General features: G+C 37.7%; 1 long non-coding RNA gene across 7 annotated transcripts in view; it reads left to right on the forward strand.

Moving 5' to 3' along the window:
* LOC106781807 (uncharacterized) overlaps positions 1-10,685 on the forward strand; it is a 40,386-nt gene extending 29,701 nt beyond the window's left edge. For all 7 annotated transcript variants that reach the window (XR_002800758.2, XR_002800757.2, XR_011427020.1 and 4 more), the window contains 2 exons: positions 3,848-3,969; positions 10,495-10,685. This is a non-coding gene — a long non-coding RNA (uncharacterized lncRNA). The remainder of the gene's footprint in view (positions 1-3,847; positions 3,970-10,494) is intronic.
* Positions 10,686-15,799: the final 5,114 nt, after the last annotated feature.

Genomic DNA, 15,799 nt, shown 5'->3' on the forward strand with positions numbered 1-15,799 from the left:
AAGGGGACAGTGAGAATGACATTGGTTATTTAGTTTTTCTTGTTATTACCATCAATGGTTCCTTTATGATCATTTTGTTAAACTAGGCATTTATTAGTCTTTTTATTTTGGGTTCGTGAAGTCAGTGCTGTTGGCCACTTACCCCCACATTCAGCATTTTCCTCCTATCTGATGAGAAAATTGATAACAGTGTCTTTTCATCAAGGTGCTTTTAAGGTAATTTTTATGTTTTTGTTTAACATGGCTCAAAGAGCAACTCAAAAAAATCAAGATACAGATGCTGATTAAAACACATGGCTGTCTGCTTCCCTGCATATTGGCCCAGTGCCTAGAAGGATCACACACCAGCAGGTGGATAGGGTTGTAGCTGATACACCTGACATGAGAATGGACTGTAATGAAACCCAGGCTGCACTCCAGTAAAAATGAGGATCTTCATGTCTTTGACTAAATCACTTCAGATCAAGTCTCTATTATGGCAGAACTAGCTAGGGGTTTCAAAATTCAAATCAGGAAGGACTTCAGTATCATTATGCTGTTTCCACATATTGCAGGAATTCTAGACTTGGGGGATGATATCATAAAGATGGAGGAGGAAAGGAAAACCATTATGGTAGATTAATTGCAAATAATAGCTCCAATTCTTTACCCTCTTTGCCATATCACTTTGAAGTGCCCTCCGTCTGACCCTGGCTTGGTCAGGTAACTTGCCTTGGCCAATTAGCAAATATGTGCAAGGAGAAGCTTGCAAAGCACTTACTCGTCTCAACTTGCCCTCCTACATTTCTGCCACCACCATGAGAAAATGAATGGGCTAGCCTGCTGGTAGATGAGAGGCAAATACCCAGTCACCCCTGTCACCTAGCAATAGTGAGCCTACCATCTGACACAGCAGTGAATCTGGTCTGGATCTGACAAACTATCTACAGAGTCCAACCTAAATTGCTGAAACACAGACTAATGACATAAATAAATGCCAATTAGTTTAAGTCATTGAGATTTGTGTTGGTACCACTGAGCATTATCATGGTAATTAATAACTAATACTATCACTATTCTACTTAACAAACATTCACTGAGTGCCTAGTAGGCACTATGAAGATGCAAGGATGAGTAACGCATAGTTTCTGTCCTCAAATTGCTTACACACTAGCAAGAGACAGACTTGTAAACAGATAAACTTAATGTAAAGTAGTGCTAAATACAAGTACAAATATCTTGCTGTGAAAGTATTATTCAATTTCAACGATTAGAAAGAATACTTAAAATGTGAAAATTTATTGTGTTACAAGTGGATACACATGTGTGTCACTTGCACAATACAAGACATAGAATCTGGAATACCCATTCAAACTACTAGAGTGAAGTGGATATTGACTGCTCTGACGCCTAAGTTTCTTAATGTTCATATATCTGTCTATTTGGTGTTGAGGGGAGGATTCCCTGTCATCTTGAGCCCCAATCAGGAGGTCATTTGTCCTATCAATAGGAAGGAAATAAATACCACTTGCTTTATCAAGATTTGTGCAAAACTGTAAATAACAAAGAGGAAGAGCACAGAGCCAGCCAGCCAGAGAATAGAGAAAGACCAAATTAAAAAGGAGAGCTGCGGCATCTTTATCTAATATGTTGCTAGTCAAAGTGTGGTCCATGGACCAACAGTATCAGCTTTACCTGAGAACTCATTAGAAATGCAAATTTCAAGCCCCATCCCAGACATACGGAGTCAGAATCTTTATTATAGCAAGGATCCCAGGTGCTTCTTATGCTTATTAAAGTTTGAGATTAAAGACTGAGAGCACTGGTCTAGCCCAATGTTGCAAACGATTGCAAGTGAGCTTATCTAAGTACAAAGGTACAAGAGCAAATGCAAGCTTCAGATTCTTATGGGGTGCATTTAAATAAATAATAAAAAGAAAATAAATTTTATTTAAAAAATAAAGGAAACATAATAAAAAATATTTTATTCAAAGTAATCAAAGAGGCCATTTCAGACTGTTTTTCAAACTGAGAGATGAGACCTAACTGAGGATGGTGAAATCGGTTTAAATCCATGTTTCTCAACACTGGCTGGCTACACATTAGAATCACAGAGGTTGCTTTAGAAAGCCCCCGTGCCCAGGTCCTTCCCCAGACAATTAAGCCACAATCTTCAGTGGTGTGAATGGTGGGGGAAAGCGGGTTGGGAATGAGGGGTGAACCCAGGCATCAGTATTTTTTAAACCTCCCTAAGTGATGTTAGTGTACAGCCAAATTTGAGAACCACTGATTTAGAAGGTCACAAGGAACAATTCTTTTCATAACTAAAGTAGAATAGCAAGGAGTGGAGTGAAATGGAATAGAATGCAATAGACTAGAAAAGAAAATGTCAGTGTTTCACATGCAGTCAGGGTATTATTTTGAGACTTTTTTGTTCCATATATATGCATGTGAGAGTATATATGTAGTAAATTATACTATAAAATACGTTTCTAACTGTGGGTCGCTGCCAAGAAATTTTTAAACTACTGTTTTAAAGTGAACATTAAACAAGCACATAAGCAAAGATGGATAAATATTCACAATGCAAGTCTTGATTTTTTTTTAAAGTTACCTCCCAGCACAAATCCAGGCAACACAAGAATAGTTTAGAACCCCAAAATTACCAATAGACCTTGAATAGACAGAAAACAGAGGAATCTGGAATGTACTTGACTAAAACTTAGACTATTCTTGTTGGTTCTGTGTACTCATGCTCATGCTAAAGATGGAGGAAAATATAGTTCATCATGAATTTCCAATAGTGAAGGGTCAGTTGCTCTCAACCTGTTATATCCTTTAAATCCTGACTTAGAGACCTTTTCAGATATTGTTAGAGAGAGATCTGAAGTTTGTGGGCAGTGAAATTTAGCAGATTAAACCATGTAGGGAACACTCCTTGCAAGAGTGGTTCTCAACTTTGGGGCCCGCTTGAAAATCTGCTAAGAGCAAAGGGAATTCTTTTATAAAAATACACATATTCAGCTACACACAGGATTTTGCACGAAAATAGAGAACCCGCCAAATACATTCACTGACCACTTCACAGTGTTGGTCTTCAGATTAAGAGCCCCCAAAAGAATGTGGCTTTCAGAAAGCTTATTTCAGTGTGGGTGTGCTACAAGTTATTCAAGTATCCATTAATTGATGACAACTTGATATGCAGAGTTTTCATCTCACAGAATTAATAAAGCAGGGAACAGATTTAGTAAATGAAGACTTGCAGTAATCAAAGGCGAGGTCCCAGTGGCACAGTTCTAAGGTTCTGCTAGTGGTGCAATACACTTGGCCTGTGCTAGATAGAGCTTTCTATTCTTCCTTTCTGTCTTCTTTCTCTCTCTCTCTTTCTGTTTTAATCTTTCTTTTTTTAATTGTAGTAAAATTTACTTAACATAAAATTTACCATCTTATTCTTTTTTAAGTGCACTGTTCGGTAGTAAGTACATTCACATTGTCGTGCAATCGATCTCCAGAACTGCTTCATCTTGCAAAACTGAAACTCTACCCATTAAACAAGACTTCCCATTTTGCCCTTGCCCCAGCCCCTGGCAACCATCATTCCACTTTCTGTCTCTATGAATTTAACTATCCTGGGTACTCATATAAGTAGAATCATACAGTATTTGTCTTTTTGTGACTACCTTATTTCATAGTGTAATATCGTCAAGCTTCATCCATGTTGTAGCATGTGTCAGAATTTCCTTCCCTTTTAAGGCTGAATAATATTCCATTGCATGTATATACCACATTTTGTTTATCTATTCATCTGTAGATGTGCATTTGCGTTGCTTCTACCTTTTGGCTATGGTGAATAATGCTACTGTTTTAGTCTTTTGAAGCTTGTAAAATTCACCCCAGAGAGCAATCAGAGGAACCTTAATTTGGGAGTCCAGAGTAATCCTAAAATGAAAGAAGGCACTGTCTATCAGTCATCATCAAGGATGAAAAATGGTAAGCCTCAGATTTTAACTTGCCACACAGTAACTTGATGGAGGAATGCTCTGTTCTTGCTGAAAAGAGGCAATTTTAAATTTTTCTCTTTTTGTAATTATAAAAATAATGCCTGATCATAAAAATACTATATGTTCACTATAGAAAATTTGGAAACTATGAAAAAAATAAAGAACGTTGAAATTGTCCCTAAGCTATCAACCAAGAGATATCCAATGTAAATATTTTGGTGGTTTTCTCCTAGTTTTTCTGCTATATTATATACATTTATATAAATGCCGTTCAGTATATATATAGCTGTATACAATTTTTTAAAACCAATTGGTATCATACTGCAAATTAGTTTCTATCCTTTTTCCATTTACAATACCACATTGTATTGTTAGTATTTTATCAAGTTATTAAAATTCTTTGTAATGTCTATATAATATTCCATTTCATGGATATATCATAACGATTTAATCATTTCCCTTTTGTTTAATGTTTAAGTTATTTCCAATGCTTTATCTACTATAATCTTCTGATAAATGTCTTTCTATAAAATCATTATTTACATTGCTGATTAACCTCTTTTGGATAGATAACTGGAAGTAGAATTATTGGGTCCAAAGATGTGAATTTCTATAAATCTCTTAATTCATATTGCCAAATTACCGGAAACTTCTAACCAATTTGGCATATCTATTAAGAGATTTATATAAGTTCATACTTTTGGATCCAATAATTTTAGAGTATTATCTTTTATTTACTTATGAGACCAAAAAACAATTAGTATTTTTGTTTTTCTTTAACTTGTATTTTTCATAAGTTTAATGGCCCTTTGTATTTCTTCTTAAAAGGCAAACTATGAAGACAATAAAAAGATAGTGGTTGCCAGAGGTAAAGGATGGAGGGGAGGGATGAATAAATGGAGCAATGAAGATTTTTAGGGCAGTGAAAATACTCCGTATGATATCATAATGATGCATATGTGTCATAATACATTTGTCCAAACCCATAGAATGTACAACACCAAGAGTGAACCGTAATGTAAAGTATGGACTTTGGAGGATTATGATGTGTCAATGTAGGTTCATCAATTATAAGAAATGTATCACTCTGCGTGGGGAATGTTGATAACGGGAGAGGTTGTGCTGTGTGGGGGCAGGGAGTATATGGGAAACCTCTGTGCCTTGCCCTCAGTTTTGCTGTGAACCTAAAGTTTTACATTCTAAGAAAATAAAGACCCAAAAAAAAACCAATAAAAAATGTTTGAGGACTTACAGAAGATTTAAATTTATTAGAGTTAAATCTACTAATCCTTTGTGATTTCTTAAGCAGTTTTTATGCTTAGAATGCCCTTCCCCAGGACAGATTAATTAATTAATTTATCTTTATGATAATTTAATGTTTCAATTTTTACATTTGCTTTTTTATTCTACCTAAAAGTTATCTTGATATCCTATAAGATGACAGTGTAACTTAATCTATTCTCACCCACGTCCCCACTGACTACTACCAAATTTAGCCAATTTTCTAAGAAGGAATAAATGTTCCATGAGATTTTGGGAACCAGTGTTGCAATATTTTATTATTAAGAATTATTTGGGCTATTGTTTAAGATAGTTATTAAGGAGATATAATTTTAATCTTGGTTCATTAAAAGTTTCTATCAGAAATGAATGTTTCCTTTATTAAATAACTTTCTCAGCCTCTACTGAGATGATAATGAATTTTTCAGTTTGTCCTAAAGATATGATAAGTATATATGATTTCCTAATATTAGGGCACCTATGCATTACAAGCCTAAATACAACTAAATCATGGCAGATTTTTATTTTAATACAACTGATTAATTCAATTTATTAACATCTTATGTCAGTTGTGATTTTTGATCCTATTACATAAATGAAATTGTGTATTACATTTTTTAGGTTTTGGTATCAAAGTTATTTTAGTTTTATAACATTGTTTAGATAAGTTTCCAATAAAATTTCCGTCTTATTTGCTCTTATATTCACTTTTTATAAAAACTAATATTTATGTTTTGTCTCTTTTTTTCAAAGAGGTACCTCGTGAATTTATCAATTATTCTATTTATTTGGGCTTTTATTTATTATTCTCTGCTTTTATCTTTATTAACTCCATACTTCTGTCTTTTCCCAGTTTCCCTGAGTTGTTTTCCCTTTTTGGGAGGGGATTTTTTTTTTTTTGTAATGAAGTGTAATACATTTACACAAAAATATACTAAATATGCGTAAAGGTCAAATGATAATCATCAGAGTTGGTTAATTCCATCTGCCTCTTATAAGAAGGAAAAAATGGAACATTACTTCATGAACAATTGAAAAGGCACAACTTCTATTTGTGGAACACAAATTCTGATGTATATACATTAAATCAGCCTCAATAATGATATTATTCAAACTCTACTTGGTATTTATTGTTCAAACTATTTTAGAACTATTTTGGTTGCAGGTGGCAGATTCCACTTGAACTTTCTTAGAACAAAGGAGGATCATTTGCTAGAGTGAATGGAGATCCTGTTGCTTGCAACCAAAAAATTCCTAAATCTATTGTAGTACATTCTAGGAGGATTTCTCAAGTTTGTCCTCCACATCACTGGTTTATTATTTGCAGTGTCAGTTTTGCCCTTTACTCACTTCTATGTAGATTTTAATTCTGCTTTTTATTTTGGGTTTTCTTACTTTTTTTTTCTCATTCCACTCAGTTTCCTTTCATAGCTATCTTTGTGTCAGTCTTGTTCTCTTCACAAAGAAGCCATGTCCTTGGGCTTCTTTTCGATTATTTCAAGCGTATATGTTGTAAGGTTTTAATGTATCTCTTAAAGACTTTTTTTTTTCTAGAATCAAGATCTTCCTTTGAATATCAAAAGGTGGTGTTTCTGTTCCCTTATGTTATTTTTTCATATACCCCTAAATTGAATTTTTTCTGTCTATTCATGTTGGAATTTGGAGAGAACTGTTGTTTGAGCCCAGTGTTTTCCAAGAGACAGGGTGAATGTCCCTGACTATTCTCAAACTTAAACCCAAAGGTCAAGTTAATGTGCAAACTCTCTAATGCAGTGCATATTAACCAGGGATAGAATCATTCCAAAAGGAGAATTTCAAAAAGTGGGTAGGTAGCTTAGTTTGTGTGGTAGGCAGGCAGGCAGAAAAATGCCCCTTCCAAAGATGTCCATGCCCTAATCCTTGGAATTTGTGAATAAATTACCTTAAATGGCAAAAACAACAGATGTGATTAAGTGTATGGACCTTGAGATGGAGAGAGTATCCACGTGGGCCCAATCTAATCACAAATCCTTAAAAGCATAGAACCTTTCCTCCTTCACAGGCTGTGGTCAAAGAGAGATGTGATGATAGAAGGGTCAGAGGGATGTTAATGGGAAGGACTCAGCCTGCCGTTAGTGGCTTTGAAGATGGAGGAAGGGAACACTAGCCAAAGACTGGGTGGCCTCTAGAAACTGGAAACAGCCTTCAGCTGACAGCCAGCAAGAAAAGAACACCTTCATTCTACAACCTCAAGGAACTGAACTCTGGCAACAATCCAAATGAAGAGGAAACACACTCTCTCCTAAAGTCTCAGAAAGGAATGCAGCCTGCTGACACCTTAATTTTAGTTTGGTGAAATCTGTGTCAAACTTCTGATTTATAGAACAAAAAGATAATAATTTGTGTTGTTTAAGAGGCTAAATTTGTGGTAATTTGTTGTGGCAGCCATAGAAATAAATACAGATTGTCTTAATGACAGGCAGATTCTATTTTCCAGAGATAATGCAATATCTCCCTTGGCATTCTTCCCATTGAAAAGTGGGTCTGCCCTTGACCTCAAATCTGGGTGGGCTTAGACCTGCTTGTAGTCAAGAGTGCAGCAGAAGTGATGCTGTATGACCTTCAAGGAAAGGCCAGAAAAGCCCATGCCAACTTCACCTTGTTCGCTGGAACACTCCTACCCAAAGCCCTGAACTACTATGCATAAGTCTGATTATCTTAAGGCTACCATGCAGTGATGAAGCTAAACCACATGGTGGGGCTTCTTGGAGCCACTCTGATGGGCAATCCCAGTCTTCCAGTCCTCCTACCCTAAATGCCAGATGCATGACTGAGGGAGCATTTAGATGATTCCAGCCTGCAGCCACTGTCTTGTCCCCAGCCTTGGAGTCTTCCCAGCTGAGGCTCAGATGGGGTGGACCATAGCAAAATCATCCTTGCTGTGCACTGTTCAATTTCTGATGCATGGAATCTGTGAACACAACAAAAGGGTTATTGTTCTATGCCACCAACTTTGGGATAGTTTTTTACACAACATTAATAAGTGAAACACAGGAGGTACTACCTGAATCAAGTGCCCACGGGCCAGTGAAGCCAACTATCTCATACAAAAAGAACCACTTCTCCAAAACCAATAATGCTCCCATTGAGAACTGTTGCTCTAATACATTAATATATATCTACTGGTCTGATGTTGTATTTTTCTCCTGCTGTCAACATTGGCTTCTCTGACTAAACAGGTGGCAATTATTATTTGAAAAGTGCAGGATATGAGCAAGATCTACCCACCCAGCAGGCAGTCCTCCTCATGCCCTTTCTGCCTCTATCCTATTTATTGCACTTTCCATTAGGTTAACTAAGAATCCCAAGATTTAACTTGTCTCTGTTCACTTACTCCTCTTTCTGTTGTATTGTTTCTGTGAGTTGTTTCTGAAGGCATGGAGAGATAGATGTTCCTGAGAAGGTGAACGACAGGACTTTAGCTCTCACTGGCTCAGTTGGCGTTTGTTTGTGGTCAGCAAAGTACCTGGAATTAAACACACAGAGCGAGGGGGATGCCAATCTTGTTTCCTGTTTTTTGACATCATCTGTCATATTCTGTTTCAGAGGGAAGAGCTTATGGAAAGTAGTTTAAGAATATGTTTTCAGTCCATCATCATCAATATAACAGTTGAAATTACACCTGGACTTTAGCAACTCTTCCTCTCTCATTTTAAGTCCACAGTGCCATTGTCGGTCTTTCTCCTTTTCTGTATCTTTATGGGCATTTTAACAGGAATCGTAAGGCAGCCCATCAGACATCTCTAGACAGTCCCTTTGTGAACCCAGATTGTAGACATGCTTTTAAAGTCTTTTGCCCTAGGAAGATACCATCAATATTTTAACATAAGCTATAGAAGTTAAATGAGAGAATAGTTTGATATATGGAATTTTAGCTCTACTCCAGCTTTTCAGAAATGCATCTGTTCATGTCTTAAAGCATACATAAATGAATTGATAATTGGATATCAGGAATTGGCTACATATGTGACACTTATTATGACACTACAGAATTTGGAAGGAATAGCATTATATTTGAAGGAATAGCATTATGTTCTTTAAGTATATTTGATAGAATAGTGTTTCAACTTCTGGTGTTTCTATGTGTAATTTAAATTAAATTTAATGTCTAATTAACTAATTAAATATAGTATAACATCTAATGTCCTTCAAATAAGCCAAGTTAAATGACAAGCTTCAAATTACCCCATATTAATCCATTCTAAAGTTGCAGGTAAACAATAGTAAAAAACAGATGATCTTTGGAGGGTCTGTGCATTAAAAAGTAAGTGGAATCATATTATGTTGGTTTGCCAGGTTCACAAAGTTGACTCATTTATGAGGAAATAGATCCCAACAAGGAACCATCAGTTAAAGAAAACTGCTGAAATTTGAAACAAAAACACACAAATAAAATATTGACGCTCTCCACAATATATCTAAGAAAATGCATTTCTTTTGATTTGGATTACAACATTGCATTCTTTTTGAATGGAAATTAATTTATTCATTTGCCTACTAAACATTCTGTTGTGTTATGCTGTACATTACCTGAGTCCATAAGATAAAATTCCCAAAGTAATTTTTCTAACTGAACCCATAACTCTCTCCTCACCTTTATCCCTGAATATGCATGATTTCCCATTACTGTTTAAAGATAGGACTTCTGTCCTTACAGTATATAGGCACAGAAAGCTGTTATATTTGCCATGGGAACTATAATTTTTAAGGCCCTTGTGCTTGTAAAATCTTTACCTTTATTATATTACCACAATGTAGATTTTGTATTTTATAGAGTATTGTATATTGAGAGAGCACAGTGTCATACCACTGTATAGCCTGAGTCATTCGTTACATGATGGGGTGACTTGCTTTTTTAAAGCAGCAATCAGGGAGCTCAGCGTAGTGTCACAAGCAACTTGACCAGCTTATAAGGTTGGTTACCTTGTGCTTGCTTTTGCTCGTTACTCCTCATTTTTCAATCTCTTCTTATATTGGAATTATTCACCACGTCCTCTGTCATGGGACTTTGTACTGCCTCCCACTAAACTAAGCAGAATATATTTTCCCATCATATTGGTATTGGTTATATGCCTTGCTTTAGCCAAGAGAATGTGGGCCAAAGTGATAGTGTGCGAGTTTTGAGCCATAGCCTTCAGAGTTATTGAATGTTTCTACTTGCTCCTCTTGTACTTCTGTTACCTGCCATGAGCAGAACATGAACATCCTCTGTGTAGCTGCTGGTCCCAGAATGAGGAAGACATGTGGAACAGACCTGAGCCCAGCCCAAAGCCTGGACTCCAGCCTAGTCCAGTTTGGCCCAGCCAAGCCCAAGCCTTATCATGAGAACCACAGCCAACCTGCAGTCCTCGAGTGAGAAAAATAAATGCTTTTATAAGTCATGGAGATATTGGAGTTGTTTGTTGTACAGCATTGTTGAAACAATAGTTAATTAATACCTCTCCCATTGTGGATGGTTCTCATGCATTTGTCTTCCTGTGTGCACGTTTAGTGCTTTTGGGTGGCATTCAAATGGATGGAATCAACTGGAGCATGCCAAAGACCACATGAGACATTTTTGCTGTGAATTCCCAAGCTAGCAGAGAGATGTTGCATACCTTCAATGTTCATATTTCAGTCACCATTTTAAAGGACTTCTAGATGGGCATTCAGCCTAACAAAACTGTCTGGTGATTTGGGGGTTCAGCTATTTTATGTTGATGAGTTATGACTCATCCATTAAAATTGTAAGGACTTCCGTGAAAGCCTCTCTTTCTGTTACATCATGTGTCTGGAGCATGAACACATTTGGGCAAGCATCTGAACGTTTTCATGAAGTAGCATGTGAACCTAACCAAGTTTCTTCATTTGAGTGGACCAAGTACCCATATCTTGTTTATGCAAAGGCCCTGCTTGTGGTGCTCTAGGATAGCCCTGAATTGTCCCTGCCTCCTGGTACACGTGCCCCATGTCATACCCTCCCCTTAAGTGTGGAAGGAACCTGTGACTTGCTTATAACAAACAGTATACTGTAAAGGTGACGGGAGGTCACTTCCATAATTATATTACATAAGATTGTAACATCTGTCCTACTAGGAAACTCTCTCTCTTGCTCACTTTGATGAAGCGAGCTGTTATGTGGTGAGCTGCCCTATGGAGAGGCCCACATGGCAAGAAACTGAGGGCAGCCTCCATTTGACAGCCAGCAGGAAACTGAGGCTCTGAGTCCTACAACTGGCAAGAAACTGAATTCTGCCAGCAACCAGGTAAGCCTAGAAATGGATCTTTCCCGTCAAGCCTTGAGATGAGACCGCAGTCTCAGCCAACACCTTGATTGCAAACCCATGAGAGATCTTGAAGCAGAGAACCTAGGTAAGCCATGCATAGACTTTGGACCTTCAGAAACTATGAGGTTATAAAGTATGTGTTTTAAGCAGCTATGTTTGTGGTAATTTGTTACTTTGCAATAGATAAATAAAACGCTGTTCAACCATGTAGCAAGTTGACGATTTCCATAATGTGATACATATTTACTTTTATTCATATCAAACATTTATTGAATACCTACTAGATGCTAAGCACCTCTTAAAACACTGCTGATGCAGAGATGATTATGACATACTGCTTGCCCTTGAGAAGTTCACAGTCTAGGGAATGTCAGACACTCAAGCAGCTGGTCACAACACAATGGGACAAACATTATAACAGGGATATGAACTAAATGGTATAAGCTATGTTGCTTATTTACACTTTTCTTGGCATCAGATTTTAAACCTGCACCTGGAAAAAATGTAAGGGTGTCATATGGAATATAGACACTATAAAAATCACTGTTGAAAGGTGTTTACTAGGGAACCATCTGTACATACCTGACCAAGAATAAATGGAAATAATTGCTATCACAGAGGACAAAAGCTTCAAAGAAATGGCTTCACATAATTGTGATCCTGATTCCATTGTCCTTCCACAAAACTGTTGAAAATCAACACTGATTATCTCCTTCCTGTAAGTTCTTTCTTCTTATAGGATGATGTTTTGAGATGTGATGTTTTCAGAATAACAAAGTAAAGACATTACTTTTAGTGCAGTGCCATTTAGGCATATTAGTAGGTATATCATAGATGTTCAGGCAGTGTGACAAAAATACCTTTGTCTTTTTGATGTCCAAAGTAAAATCCAGAATTTGCTATTTTGTGAATGCAAACAGTGATTCCCAATCACTATTGTTATACCTAGAATAATTTGCTCTTCCTACAAACTGCAGATGTACTTTTATGATCAAGACTCCAAGATATAAAACAATATAAAAATAATATCTATTTTTAATTGAGTGGTTACTATGTGCTAAATATCTTACTCAATAGTGGATTATCTCAAGTAATGCTCAGAACAACCTGATAAGTTACAGGCTATTATTATTCCCATCTCAAAGATGGAACTGAAGCCACAGAGGTTAAACAACTTAAATTACTTGCCTGAGAGTACATCATTAATAAGTTAGAGGAAATGGGATTTGAATTTGGGCAATTCTACTCCCGGTTCGATGTCCTTAAACTCTACTCTAGACTGTCTCCTAATGTCTCTGACTTCTCCAAGATCTTTAAGGGCAACTTTCAGCATGGGTGCTCTGGTGATAATAAAAAAGCATAATAGTGCAAAAAGGGGCCTTACAGTATCAAAATATTTGATATTTTTCATATATCCATAAATGTTGACATCATTTCCTCCAAGGGCAAGTGAATGTATCTACATGTTTTAAAAATTGATCTAGACAGTCTTTTGTGAGATTCTCCACATAACTTAGTTAACAAAATATAATAGCTTATATATTGTGTCAGGTAGGGAGGGCATAGGCTTTGAAACTTTAAAAAAAAGGTAAAAATAATTCAGAGGCTTAAATAAGGTAGAAGTTTATTTCTCTCTCATTTAAAGGTGTAGTAGGGCACTCAAGGGTGGTGAGGTAGCTCTCCATGAAGCAATTCAGGGACCTGGTTTCCTTCTAGCTTGACGCTTTGCCAGCTCTGCACATTGGAAGCTGGGTCACCACCATGTCTATGTTTCGGTGGCAGGAATAGAGGAGAGTCAGTATAGAGCAAGCACTTTTCTCAAATTTTTTTTTTCTGCTTTATCTCCCCAAATCCCCCCGGTACATAGTTGTATATCTTAGTTGCAGGTCCTTCCCGTTGTGGCATGCGGGACGCCACCTCAACGTGGTCTGGCGAGTGGTGCTATGTCTGCGCCTAGGATCACAACCAGCGAAATCCTGGGCCGCTGCAGCTGAGCGCGCGAACCCAACGACTCGGCCACGGGGCCGTCCCGCAAGCACCTTTCTTTTAAATAAGTAACGTGGGAAATGTACACCTTGCACCCGCTTACACTTCATAGATGAAAACAAAGTTACATGGCCACACCCAGCCATAAGGCAGAATGGGAAATGTAGTTTCTAAACAGATGGCCATATGCCCAGCTAAAACTCAATTCCAATGAAAGAAGAGAAAAATAAATTTGGAAGGGAAGAAAAGCCAGCAGTCTATCACACACAGGTATGCAGACACTACATGCAAATCTATTTTTCTGATTTCAGCATTTTTAGGGTGTAGGCTCTCTGTAGAACAATATCGTTCTTGTTTTTCCGTGATTTAGTGGAGAGTTAAAATGACTTTGAAGCCTCATATCACTAAAGCCTAATATCACTCATCAACTGGTTGTGCACCTGCTAATAATATCTACTTTTTAAGTACAGGGTTGGTAAAGGGATAGTTGCTTTATATTAGGTGAGAGCATTTTGAAATTCTGTGTAAGAAGGGTGTATACATGTGCCAAGTAACTAATGGAAGGAATGCAGTGAACACGTATTGTTTTGTCTGCCAAGCATCCCTTTCTCCGTGTGACAAATAGCTACGACCCTTCTTCAGGAAACTGACTCAGACTCACTCCTTGTGGTTATCAGCAGGGGAGGGGAAACCTTGCAACCGCCTTCTGAAGCTTCTGAAGAAAGCTGCCTTAAGTATGCAGTTCTCTCTGCATGCAACTACTCAGACTCTGTGTTACCATGGTGTACATCAGCTCTTCCTTGTGTCTCTTCAGCTAAAGGGTAGTACAGTTCCCACCTGCTGTTGCTAATTTCTGGGTAAACTCTCCATTGCTTGACTGACTTGCAGTTCTTCCATCACCAGTGTAACTTATTCCCTGTATTAGATTCCCTGTGTTGTACATACCTGAAGTGTTTTCTAGTCTCCTGATCAGACCTTGACTGATGAAATGGCTTACTCCACTGGGTTCTTACAGATCTAGCTATACTCAAAGACTGACGTGTTGTCTTTTGATCCCAGTTCTCAATTTTCTCAGAAAGAGAAGCTGATTGGCCCTGTTTGTTTCAGGTTCTTGATGGGGGTTGGGGGTGGAGAGAAGAGAAAGGTGACAGAGGGTTGGTGGGAGAGAGCTCTTATTATGAGCAGGATAAACAGCCCCCAAAGTATCTGCTACAGGAACACAGATGTGGAGGGTGTATCCAGACAGACTATGGTACCCCACGAACCTTTCAGTAATTTTTATTATTAGCCTAACAATCTTTATTACAATCTTAATTCTCTTTATAGTCAAAATAAACAATCTTGCTTATTTTCTTAACAGTGAAAGGCTTTAGTTTGTTGTTATCTTTACCTGGAGTTAGCTGCATTTTAATGGATGCCTCCGGGAGATGAAAAGTTTTTCAAAACACAAAAGAATTAAAGAATTTAGATTTCTTGATATTACTCATAACTGTGACCTGTAGCTCTAGTCTGAGGGTGGGCCAGATGAAGTCCTAGAATGGGGGTGGGTTTCAGTTCAGGTCCTGAAAGAAGCAGACACCAAGACAGGTTTGGATGTAGAAAAGTTTCATTGAGAGAATAGCAGTGAAGGATAAAGGGAAGGAAGCAGGAGCAGGAGGGAGGGACTGACACCTGCAAAAGCTACGAAGGAAGAAAGATTGACTGAGAAGATCCTAAGACTGCAGGCAGTTCTAAGAAAGTGTTGATGAAAATAATCCATAATCAATCTATAAATGAAAATTTGAGTGAGTTTGTTCTGAGCTAAAATGTGAGGACCATGGCCCGGGGCCTCTTCCAAAGGAAGAAAGGGCACCAAAGAAGTGGGGTGTACGGAGTGGTTATATACCCTCAAAGAGGATGTTTCACATATGATTGAAGCGTCCCTTTTACAATAGTCACGAGACTGCTCTGTCAGCACAGCGATTGATGGACACAGCAGGTAGGTCTGCTGTCTCAGTGGACACAGCAGGGTGGCAGTTCTGTTGTCCTGAGCTGGATGGTCACAGGCGAGCGTAGCAATCAGTTCCTAGCCTAAGGAAAGATGCTTTTCCTTAAGGAAATGCCAGTGTGTGTGGGGGGGGAAGTTGCACCTTTATCTTAAGGCCATTTGTTCTTGCCATAGTAAATGTTTAAAGCAGATATACAATGCATGCTCAATGGCCATGTCAGGCCCTTTTGCAAAAACAAAGTCAGGCCGAATTAAGTTTA

This window comes from Equus caballus, chromosome 16 (assembly GCF_041296265.1).
Source record: "Equus caballus isolate H_3958 breed thoroughbred chromosome 16, TB-T2T, whole genome shotgun sequence".
Lineage (NCBI taxonomy): Eukaryota > Metazoa > Chordata > Mammalia > Perissodactyla > Equidae > Equus > Equus caballus.